The sequence below is a fragment of the Rhamphochromis longiceps genome, linkage group LG2 (assembly GCF_057381845.1).
Source record: "Rhamphochromis longiceps isolate RC_006_pf linkage group LG2, R_longiceps_female_GT1.1, whole genome shotgun sequence".
Taxonomy (NCBI): domain Eukaryota; kingdom Metazoa; phylum Chordata; class Actinopteri; order Cichliformes; family Cichlidae; genus Rhamphochromis; species Rhamphochromis longiceps.
Window position 1 is genome coordinate 21,020,375 of NC_140558.1, and position 11,078 is coordinate 21,031,452.

Genomic DNA, 11,078 nt, shown 5'->3' on the forward strand with positions numbered 1-11,078 from the left:
TGTGTGTGTGAGTGTGTGTGTGTGGGTCTGTGTGTGTGTGTGTGAGTGTGTGTCACCTCTCTGTGATGTGTTCAGGAGATGTCAACTAAGAAGCAGATGCAGCTTCCTGTTGGACCTTTAACAATAAGAGCCTGTGAACACAGCAGATATACTGAAGTCCAGGTGTGACAGTAAAACTGCAGGTGTGATGGAGCTGGGGAGAGCTCTCTGTCAGCATCAGGACGTCACTCAGAGAAAGACAGAAGAGCATGTGTCTAACACCAAAGTAAAAATAACTCACTCACACACACACTCACACACACACGGCTGCAGCGTCTTGCAGGAAGACAAAGGCCGAGGAGGAAGTGAGTCACAGCAGCTTCCTCCAGCCGACCTTTTTCCTCCTCCTCCACTCTTCAGACAAAAGCTGCGTCTGTTCTGAGATCAGCCGCCACACAGCCAGGAAACACGTTACACAACAGCTGTGACACACAACATGATCAATGCTGTGTCAATGATGTGATCGTATCATAAATAACACAGTAATGCATGCTTCCGTGCAGTCACGTGACCACAGAGAGCCGCCGAGTGTCGTCAGCGCCAGCATCTCTCTGTCAGGACTTTGACGTCTCCTCAGACTGAAGCCGGCGACCAACAGGAGGAAAGAAAACGCAGGACAGCTGCAGCACCTCGTCTCAGAGCTGAAATCTGCAGCGTCCGTGGACTCGTCACAGCGCACGCTCACAGACTGAAGCTGGTTTTATTTTGAGAGACTCGATGCCTCGTGCTGACATGTGTGCTGGATCGTGCTCTATCTTTAAACCTTCCCTTTCACTGTCGCTGCCATCCTCGTGTCACAAATCCGCCCCGATACCCTCCTCCACAAACTCCACCCTACCTGGACTCTCCCGTCTCTGTGGATGGCTGACCCCAGGTATTTAGGCTCATCACCTTGACCCTCTGTACTCCTTACACATCCACCCTCTCATTCACACATGTATTCTGTCTTGCATCTCTTCAGAGCATGCCTCCACCTCTCCAGGCTCTCCTCCACCTGCTGCTTACTCTCACTACAGATCACAGTGTCGTCTGCAAACATCAGCGTCCACAGGGACTCCTCTCTGACCTCATCTGTCAGCCTGTCCATCAGCACTGCAAACAAGAAGGGGCTCGGAGCAGATCCCTGATGTATCCCACTCCCATCTTTAACCCATCTGTCACTCCACCTGCACACCACTGTCTCTGTCCCCACACATGTCCTGCACCACCCTCACAAACTTCCTCATGTTACTTTTTTCCAGGATAATAAAGGTAGAAACAGAGGAGAGTCATTTTAGGCACTTTGTAAAAGGGGAACAGGAGGTCGGTCGCTGCAGTCTAGTTTACTCACCGTTCACTCAGAGATGTTCACAGATGGTGGTGAATCAACACCAATCCACAGGAAACCACACTGAGTAATAATATCAACATGACTCCTGCAAACATTTCCACATGAGACCTTTTCATGTCTTGATACAAGCACATGCATCTGCTCGGTGGGAGAAACGTTTCATCATCATCATCAGGTGACTTCTTCAGTCTCAGCTGACTGCAGGTTTCCAGCCAGGACATTTACTCATGACTGAAAATGGGCTGCGAGGTCACATCTTTGTTAATGTGCAAACTGTCACGATCAGTGATCAGCGCTCTTTGATTAGTGGTTGTTGATCATTGATCATGACAATTTGCATATTAACAATGATGAAACTGATCTCATAGCTCATTGTCAGTCATTGTGTAAATGTCCTGTTTAAAGGTTGGGGAGACCTGCAGTCAGCTGAGACTGAAGAAGTCACCTGATGATGACGAAACGTTTCTCTGAAAACGTCCAGATGAACAGAATCAACTTTGTGGGAGACATTTTAATGTAAAACTGGAGAGTTTCTCAAATCCAGCAGGAGTAAAAAGCAGGAGCCTGAGAAAAACTGCAGTGACAGAAAACAGAAAGTCCGGTGTGAGAGGAAAAAGAGCGGCCGAGGAGGAAAAACGTTAAAGAACCAGGCAGGAAGTCAGTGAAGGCCACAGATAAAGACCGAGCCAAGGAAAAGCAGCCAGAGGATACAGACCCTCCCATCCGACTTCCACTTTTAAACACTGCAGCTGAGACAGGAGAGAGGAGGGCCGAGCGCAGGCTGACTGAAGCTACAGCTGGAGCTCATGTCTGAGGTTTGGGTGTAAAACCCAGTCAGAGTCAGGACATCGAAGGACGTTCATATTCTGACCACTGGATCCAACACATCTGTCCCTGTATTGATTTAATGTGTACATAAAAATCTTTCACTGGCCCGGCCCACTAAACATCACAGTGGGTTATACGTGGCCCACGGTGTAAAATCAGTGAAACCATCAGCTCTGTCGGTGTCTCCAGCTGATGGTGCTGGTCCTCATGAGCGAGGGGTAGAAGGCACCAAAATCACATTTGTGGTGTGATCTACTCGAACCAGTTTCCCTCCACACACCAGCTGATTCAGGGTGCACAGTGCGGGGTCTGCAGGGGACTGACCCTCCATGTGATTGTGAAGAAGAATCCAATAAATGACAAGAGTCAAACCTGAGGTCAGAGAGTGGGCTTGGAAATGCATGCTGGGAGTCTAATTTATGATAGCTGCTTTAGTTCCGATGATATTGATCCAAAGTGGGGGTCTTTGACACGACTGGATGTTGATTACTGATTAGAACTAGGTCATCATCGACGCCGCGTGGCCCAAATAAAGTCACGCTGAACACAATGGGCCACAAACAGCAGACACCAGGTGTCAAACTCCTCGAACAGATTTTCACAGGAAACTTTACGAGTTCTTCATGGCGGCTGTTAAAAAGAGCCGATTCTGTCTGCTGGCTAAGTGTCAGCCGACCAAACTGCAAAGACACACAAGCTCACAGCTCCAACACACAAACAGGCAGTAACGCAGACGCACAGCTCTGTGCGGTCAGCACGACACCATCGCTAACAGCACGTGAGCAGCCGGCCCGGGTTTGAGTCTGACCCGCAGCCCCCCCAGCTGCTTTCCTGTCATTTCTTTACTGTACCTGTCAATAAAGGCCAAAAAAGTAAAATAATCTTACTTTATTATTGTTATGCAGGTTTGTGTGAGGCAGCATGGATTACTACAGCATGCCCATGTTCTGTTCAGATGTGACTACATCATGTGACTCTGATAACCCCTGAATGATGTGCGCAGGTCACCCTGTGTTTGTTCCTGATGACACCCCGTGACACGCTGCAAGGATGGACGCGGGGATTTTCAGCAGCTGGTCGTACTGCACACGTATCTGCACCAGTTTCCTTGTCACAGCTCAAACTTTGGCACTGACTATTTAAAAGAGTCCCTACAAACATCACTGTCTTCGCTGTTACTGAACCAAGAAAAACAGCAAAGACGTACAAAGGTGTTAAAGTGCTACAACATCAAGCTTGCATAACAACCCTGTTTACACTGTGCCAAATGTTAGGCTGTCTGAGACTTCCTCAGGAGGACTGAAGGCTCGCAGCCTGCAGCCTGAGAGACAAATCTGGTAAAAACGGTGAAAGTCTGTCCGGTGAAGTGCAGCTCTCATGGAGACCTGGTTGGCCTGGCTGAAGCGGTCCTGCTCTGACAGCTGAAATCAGACGCAGAAAAACGTCTTGGTTCAGACGCACCCGCGCTACCTCTGCCGTTCCCATTTCTCCCCAAACACCAAACACACCCTGTCCTCGTCCCATCCCTCCCTCTTCACCTCCCTGACATTGCTCCCATGCCGCCCGCCTCATCACTGGTGTTTCTGTATGTTAGCTGATTTTTCACATGATAAAGACCTGGGAGAGCGAAGCTGGAAGACAAAAAGCTGTCATCTAGGGCTGGGCGATATGGCCTAAAATCCATATCGCGGTATAATTTGAAGCACGTGCGGTAACGATATATATCACGATATATTCTTTTATTCTGTATAATGTATTTTCAACACTATAAGGCACACTTAAAATCCTTTAATTTTCTCAAAAATCGAGAGAGTGCCTTATGTATGAATTCTGGTTGTGCTTACTGACCTTGAACCGATTTGGGCGTGCAGAAATCTGTTAAAAAATGTTTTAGTACAACTTTGGTAAGCCGCACTGCTTAATGGATTGTCAGAGCATTACGGCTGCCGTAGTGAGGAGCTTCGCGGAGTAATCTGGGTCCAAAACTCCGTCAACTTCAGGTCCCAAAGTCAAACGAACACTGAGAGTTAAAAACAGTCTAAATTCTTTCATCTTTAATAAAATCATCAGCGTTGCTGCTTTACCAGGTGTAACAATTAAGTTTAACATCCATGCATCCATGAAAACAGAATTTATTAAATTTAACGGAGTTAGAAGTTAACAGGAAGTTAGCTCGCTAGTTTCCACCTAAACATTTCATACCATGTTCTGACAGAGATTTTTGAAACTAATTCAAACGTACAGCTCTGCTATTACTTCCAACATAAATGAAGACAGAAAACTAAACAGCAGTGACGTTTGCAGGGTTACTGAAGTTGGACTACCTGGTATATAATGTTGTGCTACATGATTGCTAGCGACACAGCTATGTTAGCATAACATTAGCACAGTGAAGCTGGAGGATGAACGCCAACGTGTTTTCCACTCGATAAAAGTTAACGTGAGGGATTCTGGTGGTCAGGGACAAATGCAATCGCATATCAGGATACTATACACGGGCCAAACTTCAGTCAGGAGAACAACTAAGATTTTTCATCCACAATACAAGGTTAGTTATTAATATACTGCAACAACATGGGAATAGAGCAGCTGCGAGAGAATTCAACATTAAGGAATCAATGTTACGAAAGTGGAGGAAGCGCAATTTTTGGCTTTCCCCATATTTCAAAAGTACTTCATCTCTTTGCTATGACTGCCGCCTGGCATAATTTGCAGACGATAATGGTTGTAGCCGCTGCGATGCTTTCTCTCTGGGTCTACAGGTTCTCTCTGGCCCTGCAGGTTCTCTCTCAGTCTACAGGTTCTCTGTGAGTCCACAGGTTCTCTCTGCAGGTTCTCTCTGCCTCTAGAGGTTCTCTCTGATTCTACAGGTTCTCTGTGAGTCCACAGGTTCTCTCTGCGGGTTGTCTCTGGCCCTGCAGGTTCTCTCTGCCCCTACAGGTTCTCTCTGGCCCTGCAGGTTCTCTCTCAGTCTACAGGTTCTCTGTGAGTCTACAGGTTCTCTCTGCAGGTTCTCTCTGCCCCTACAGGTTCTCTCTGATTCTACAGGTTCTCTCTGCGGGTTGTCTCTGGCCCTGCAGGTTCTCTCTGCAGGTTCTCTCTGGGTCTACAGGTTCTCTGTGAGCCTGCAGGTTTGTGCTTGCTGCAGATATGTCGGACCGAGGCGTTGCTCTGTAATGAGGAGGAGCAGCAGAGAGGAAGGCTGGGAGAGTGAGGGTGGGCGAATGAGGCAGTATAATAACAGTGAGCCTCTATTGTGTGAAACAGAGGGCTGATTGTTCCTGAGCTGTGACTGGAACCACACACTGACGCGCACTGGGAACACTGGGAACACTGGGAACACTGGGTTATTATTGATTCTACACCTCTATAGATTTCCTCTGAGCTCTAAAGTCTGATTAATTCTTTATTTAAATAAAAGAAAACTGGTCAGCTGAGCAGTGAATGTCGTGATGCATTCAGTTTTACCTGCTGAGGTTTAAAAAGCCCTCTGCACACAGAGCGACCTCCTGTTTTACTGAGTGTGTGCAGAAACACACGCTTCTCTTACACTAAAAAACTATTTTACAGCTTCCCTGGAAATCAAAGCGAGCCATCAGGAGGTGATCAGATAAACAGGAGTTTCACAGTTCGAGCTTCTCAGGATAAATACATCACATGATCACAGAAAGGCAAAACTGAGCCAAACCTGAAATCCCCATTTAACCACAAACTCCACATGCAGGAGATCCCAAACATGCAGGATCACAGCAGAACTCAGTGAGCGAGTCTATGAAGACAGATGTCTCACTTTAAGAACTGAACCAGGAGCAGCCCTTCAGACCAACCGGCGGAGCAACATGTTCTCAGGGCAGAGTGGCGTGTTCAGGTGGAGCACAGGATTTATTCAGGTGTGTTTTACAGACAGGCTGATGTGAACCTGAACTCTGACCTGGAGCATCATCACTGACTGGACTGGATTAACAGTTAAAGTTTGTGGTGTACATTGTGTGAGGCTGCAGGTAACTATTAAAGCCCAAGGAACGCACATGACTACCTGTGGGCACCAGGTGGGACATTCACAGATGGCTCTAAAATCAGGAAACCTGCTTTCCTCTGTTGAAAACAAAGATTATTCTCTGACACTGATGGCTGTCGGGGGAACTGGGCTCCACCGACCTCTGACCCTGTTGTGTGTCACGTTCAGCATCATTCTGCCCCTGAACCCGTCTCAGGGCCCTGAAACAGTGAGACGAACGAGGAGACGCTTCACTCTGATCAGAGACCTGAGGTACGAATCAGCACAGAGCCAAAGATAACGGTCCAGGCTGAGGTCAGAGGTCAGATATAATCCCACAGGGTGATGATTTTACAAATATTCACACACAGAATTACGAAGCAGAGACATGCTGAGCAATAACCGGACAATAAAACACAAAAACATCCAATCAGAGGCCATGACACGTTGATAAACAGGATGTTACATCACAGGGAGTTTTCCCTTCCTGTTCTGTTCTTCTCAACACAAACACACACACACGGTGCTGCTCTGTGTGTGTGTAACACCTCAAACACTCGGCTGTAGAAATCAATCCTTTCATTGATTATCAGCTGATCAACTGAAATCAAAAAACAGGAAAAGGAACTGATGAATGACCAGCTGATGATGTCATGATGAAGTTGCTCAGAGGACAAGATCAGCTGTGATCATGATGTCAGCAATCACGATGTTGTCCTGCAGCCAGTGAAGGCAGAGACGGACTCCAACAACCCAGCACACACCCTAAAACCAGAACTAGAACCCTGAAACCAGATCATGCACCAAATACACCAGCATCACCTTAAAACCAGAACCAGGACCCTGAAACCAGAGCCAGGACCATAAAACCAGGACCAGGATAGCAAACCTAGACCTTCAAAACCTCAGAGATCCACTAACATCAGAAGCTCGAGTCAAATCAAATCACTTTTATTGTCACATCACATGTGCAGGTACGCTGGTACGGTACATGCGAGTGAAATTCTTGTGTGCGAGCTTCACAGCAACAGAGGTGTGTAAAAATACAATAACATAAGAGAAGTCCTGCTGTCCCTCACACTAATTTACTCTGACTCCAGTCTGGATCCCCTCAGACCCCTTGTGTGAATCCAGACCCTCAGAGACTCGAACCTGTGGCGGGGTCGGACCCGCGGACTGTGCGCGGCTCCGCGGCAGGAGGAGCCGCTTCCTGCGGGACTCTGAGAGACTGTTTAAGTAAAGTCTGAAGGACTGGGAGCGCCTTACCTGCGACCCGGTTCTGCCTGCCTCCTGCTCCGTGTTCCGGTCTCTGTGCTCGGTTCAGTCCGGTAAGTAGTGCGCGCGGCTCTCAGTGCGCCGGGAGGAGAAACTCTGAGCAGCTACGGTAAGCTACACGCGACCACTGCGGGTACAACCTCTGCTCACTTTCACAATAAAAGTCCCAAGGAAGTACAGCTTCCGGTCAGACTGTGTCTCCAGATCCACTTGCTGGCATTGATCCGTAAGTTCTCCAGATCATCAGTAAAGGTTCATGTTCATGTCTTCGTTCTTTTTAAACGTGCTTTAAGGCGTTTGCATTAAAAACCTGAGCAAAGTACAGCTGTTCTCACCTGCTCTGTTTAAACCTGTTATTATTATTATCATTATTATTCTGATTGTTTCTTATTATTAATTTCTTTATTTCTTAAAAATCGTTTAAATGTTCACTAATACATATAAAAAAGACAACAAAAGTAGTCAGGAACAATGCACATATTCATATAGCTATGTATTGCAAGAAGGTCAACTCTCAGTTCTCTCCAGCGCAGCTTTGATTTATGATCATCAGGAAAATGATTAAACTGCACATGCTCAGTTCATTCCACTTCTGATCATACAGAATTAACATGTTCGTGCTTCTGTAATGTAAAAGAAAACTGTGATATCATCTTTATGCATTTGTGATTTAAGAAAAAGCTCCTAAAATATAAAGAAGATGTTAAAGCTGTAAAATGAAGTTAATCAGGAGTTTTATCACAGACCCCTTCATGCTGGCCTCGGGCTTCAGTCGCTCAACAGCCTTTCTGCTATTTAACTGTAAAACGTGAGATGAGCAGGTAAATAAACCACTTGCATTAATTAGGTTTCACAGTTGCTCTGTGGGTTTCATGGCTTCATGTACACTCGTCTGCAGGTAAGTCAGTCACTTCACAACATGAGGGAGTTGTCCCGTGGGCGCTCAGAGGTCCTCGTGGACACTGTGTCCTGTCCTCTCAGCACTAAGGAGCTGGACAGCGGTGGAGTTTCCTCCTTGCTGCCCAAACAACAATCTGAGCAGAGCAGACAGGAAACAGGAAGTGCCTGAGACAATACAGCGCTGAGAGGATCCGGAGCCCAGCTGCATTTTTCTGCCTCTAAAGGAGGATGCAGTCCTCATGAAGCTTTCCTCATCAAGGCAGGAAGAGCGCGCTCAGCAGCACTCAAACAAAACCACACAGGAGGTCACCGGGCTGCACACGCCCTCTGACAGCAGGAGACCACACATACATGCACAGACACAGTGTAAGGAAGAGGACTCCCTTACTACATTTATTTATATTATCTGTATAGCACTTCAGAGCACACCTTTCACTTCATTAAAAGCACATTTTCAAGCACTTTATTTAGCATTGCACTTTAAGCATGGATTTGCACAGTAAAACATTTGCACACAAGAAGTTTAAATATTTGACTATTTATTGGGAATTTTAAAATCAGTTGGTAGGCTTGTTTCAGATCCTGCACAGCTGCTCCTCATCAAGGAATGTGGTGGTTGTCTGTCAGGAGAGAAGAAAGGTGACTGAGATTGAGATTAAGGTTTACCAGTAAGGAAAACTAATGCAAATGTGTGTGTGTGTGTGTGTGTGTGTGTGAGAGTGAGAGAGAGAGAGAGAAATCTAGGAATAAAAGTGGCGCAAATAGGTGTTTGTACGATAGTGATTACTCCCCTTTCTTGCCTGTGTCCTCTTCAAGGTGTTTGGGCAAATGTTTCCCTGGGGGTCCAGACACCATTTAAAGATTCCGGGAGAGACCATGGGTTAAGCGAGTGTGGTGAATCTTTTTGTGCTTGGGTTTTTATAATATTGAGTTTGGTGTAAAATTAAAGTGTGAAATATTTATTAATATAAAAATGTGAAATGTATTTATGCATTTATTTATTCAAACTGGTATATTGTATACTGTGGTGGAAGGTTGGGATTTAAGAATTTACCTGAGAGTGGAAGAATGGTTTAGTCTGTGACAGCTGAACATATTTAAGGCTGCCGGTTGTCATTAGAGGGTTAATTGTGCTGTGAAGAAGCTCGATTAGTGAATTGTTGTAAGGAGAGCTGTATGGCAAATAAATACTTTCTGTTCCACTACACTTCCCTCACTGTGTTTCCAGCCACTAAGGGCCGCCCTGTTATATATACACACACACACACACACACACACACACACACACACACACACACCCCCACACACCCCCTACCTCTCCTGGGTTACCTGCATCGCCCCCGGCAGGCTTCATGAATCAGAAGACGCTTCATCTTTGCCACGGCCACCAGGTTGGACTGATTCAGGTCGAAGGTCACCGCTGAATCAGTACTGTACCGCTGTAAGCTGAACATGTGCCACCTCCTGCAGTAACTTTAACTGTGATATTTTTAAAATCCCCACCGTGATCAGCCTCAGGTCGTCTCACCTGTCTCCTAGTGTGTTCTGGAGGGTTACCTCTACACCCCATAAAAGGATTTAAACACACTGATTCTGAACAGGAAGTTGTTCAGGTGGAGGCACTGCTTCACCTGAGCAGGGTTCCAGGTGAGCTGAGTCTTCATAACGTACCTGTAAATGTGACGGCAGGAAAGAGGTGTGTCCCTCTGGGGTCACCTGGATGAAGTGTGGGAGTTGAGCCTAGACAGAAGGAGGATGAAGAGCTTCAGTTCTTCTCATCAGAGGAGCTGTCCAGCTTCATTCCACCTGTTTGCACCAAAGACGAGCTGCAGAGACACCTCAGGCAGTGACTGTCTGTGGATTTGTGTCTGTGCCTCACTCACACACCTTAATGGGAAGCAGCTGGGCCAGAGATTTGGGCACACACTCTGCAGCTCAGACTGAGTCCACTCGGGGGCGCTGCAGCCTCACGCAGACAGAAGAAAACTGACACGGTTTCTTCCGTCTGTGCTGAGATTACCGAAGGGAAGTGTGAGGTTCAGACTTGGTGTTTCCTGCTCTGAACACAATCTTTGGTTTTCTGGATGATCGGAGGTAAGCGGACACTTTCAGCTTCCTGCAGACTCACTAACAAAAACCCAAACATGAGGTCTGACACAGACAGAGGCAGCTTGTTGTTGTCCTCGTCCTCACATCTTTAATTAATGGAATAAACACAGGGATCAGATTATTTTTTTTACATTTATAGTATATTCCAGGATGTAGGCACCGGTTGCAGGTTCGAGCCCCGGCTTGGACAGTCGTTGTGTCCTTGGGCAAGACACTTCACCTACCGCCTACTGGTGTTGGCCAGAGGGGCCGATGGTGCGATATGGCAACCTCGCTTCTGTCAGTCTGCCCCAGCTGTGGCTACACCTGTAGCTGCCTCCACCAGTGTGTGAATGTGAGAGTGAATGAATAGTGGAATTGTAAAGCACTTTGAAGGTCTCGAAAAGCACTATATAAATGCAATCCATTATTATTATTATTATTATTATTATTATTGTTGCTGTGATAACAAAAACCAACAATAGCATGATTTGAAAGAGCACTGAGACAAAGAAAGCTTGAATCAGGCAGAAAGGTGAGAGGTGTGCTGGTGGCTCAGGGTGTCATGTTGAGGAGAGCCAGGATGAAGGTCAAGGTCAAAGTCAAATTTATTTATATAGC

At 46.5% G+C, this 11,078-nt stretch overlaps 1 protein-coding gene across 2 annotated transcripts in view; it reads right to left on the reverse strand.

Moving 5' to 3' along the window:
• arap3 (ArfGAP with RhoGAP domain, ankyrin repeat and PH domain 3) overlaps positions 1 to 7,601 on the reverse strand; it is a 29,842-nt gene extending 22,241 nt beyond the window's left edge. For both annotated transcript variants that reach the window (XM_085418932.1, XM_085418939.1), the window contains exon 1: positions 7,461 to 7,601. The gene's annotated coding sequence lies outside the window, so the exon portion shown is untranslated. The remainder of the gene's footprint in view (positions 1 to 7,460) is intronic.
• Positions 7,602 to 11,078: the final 3,477 nt, after the last annotated feature.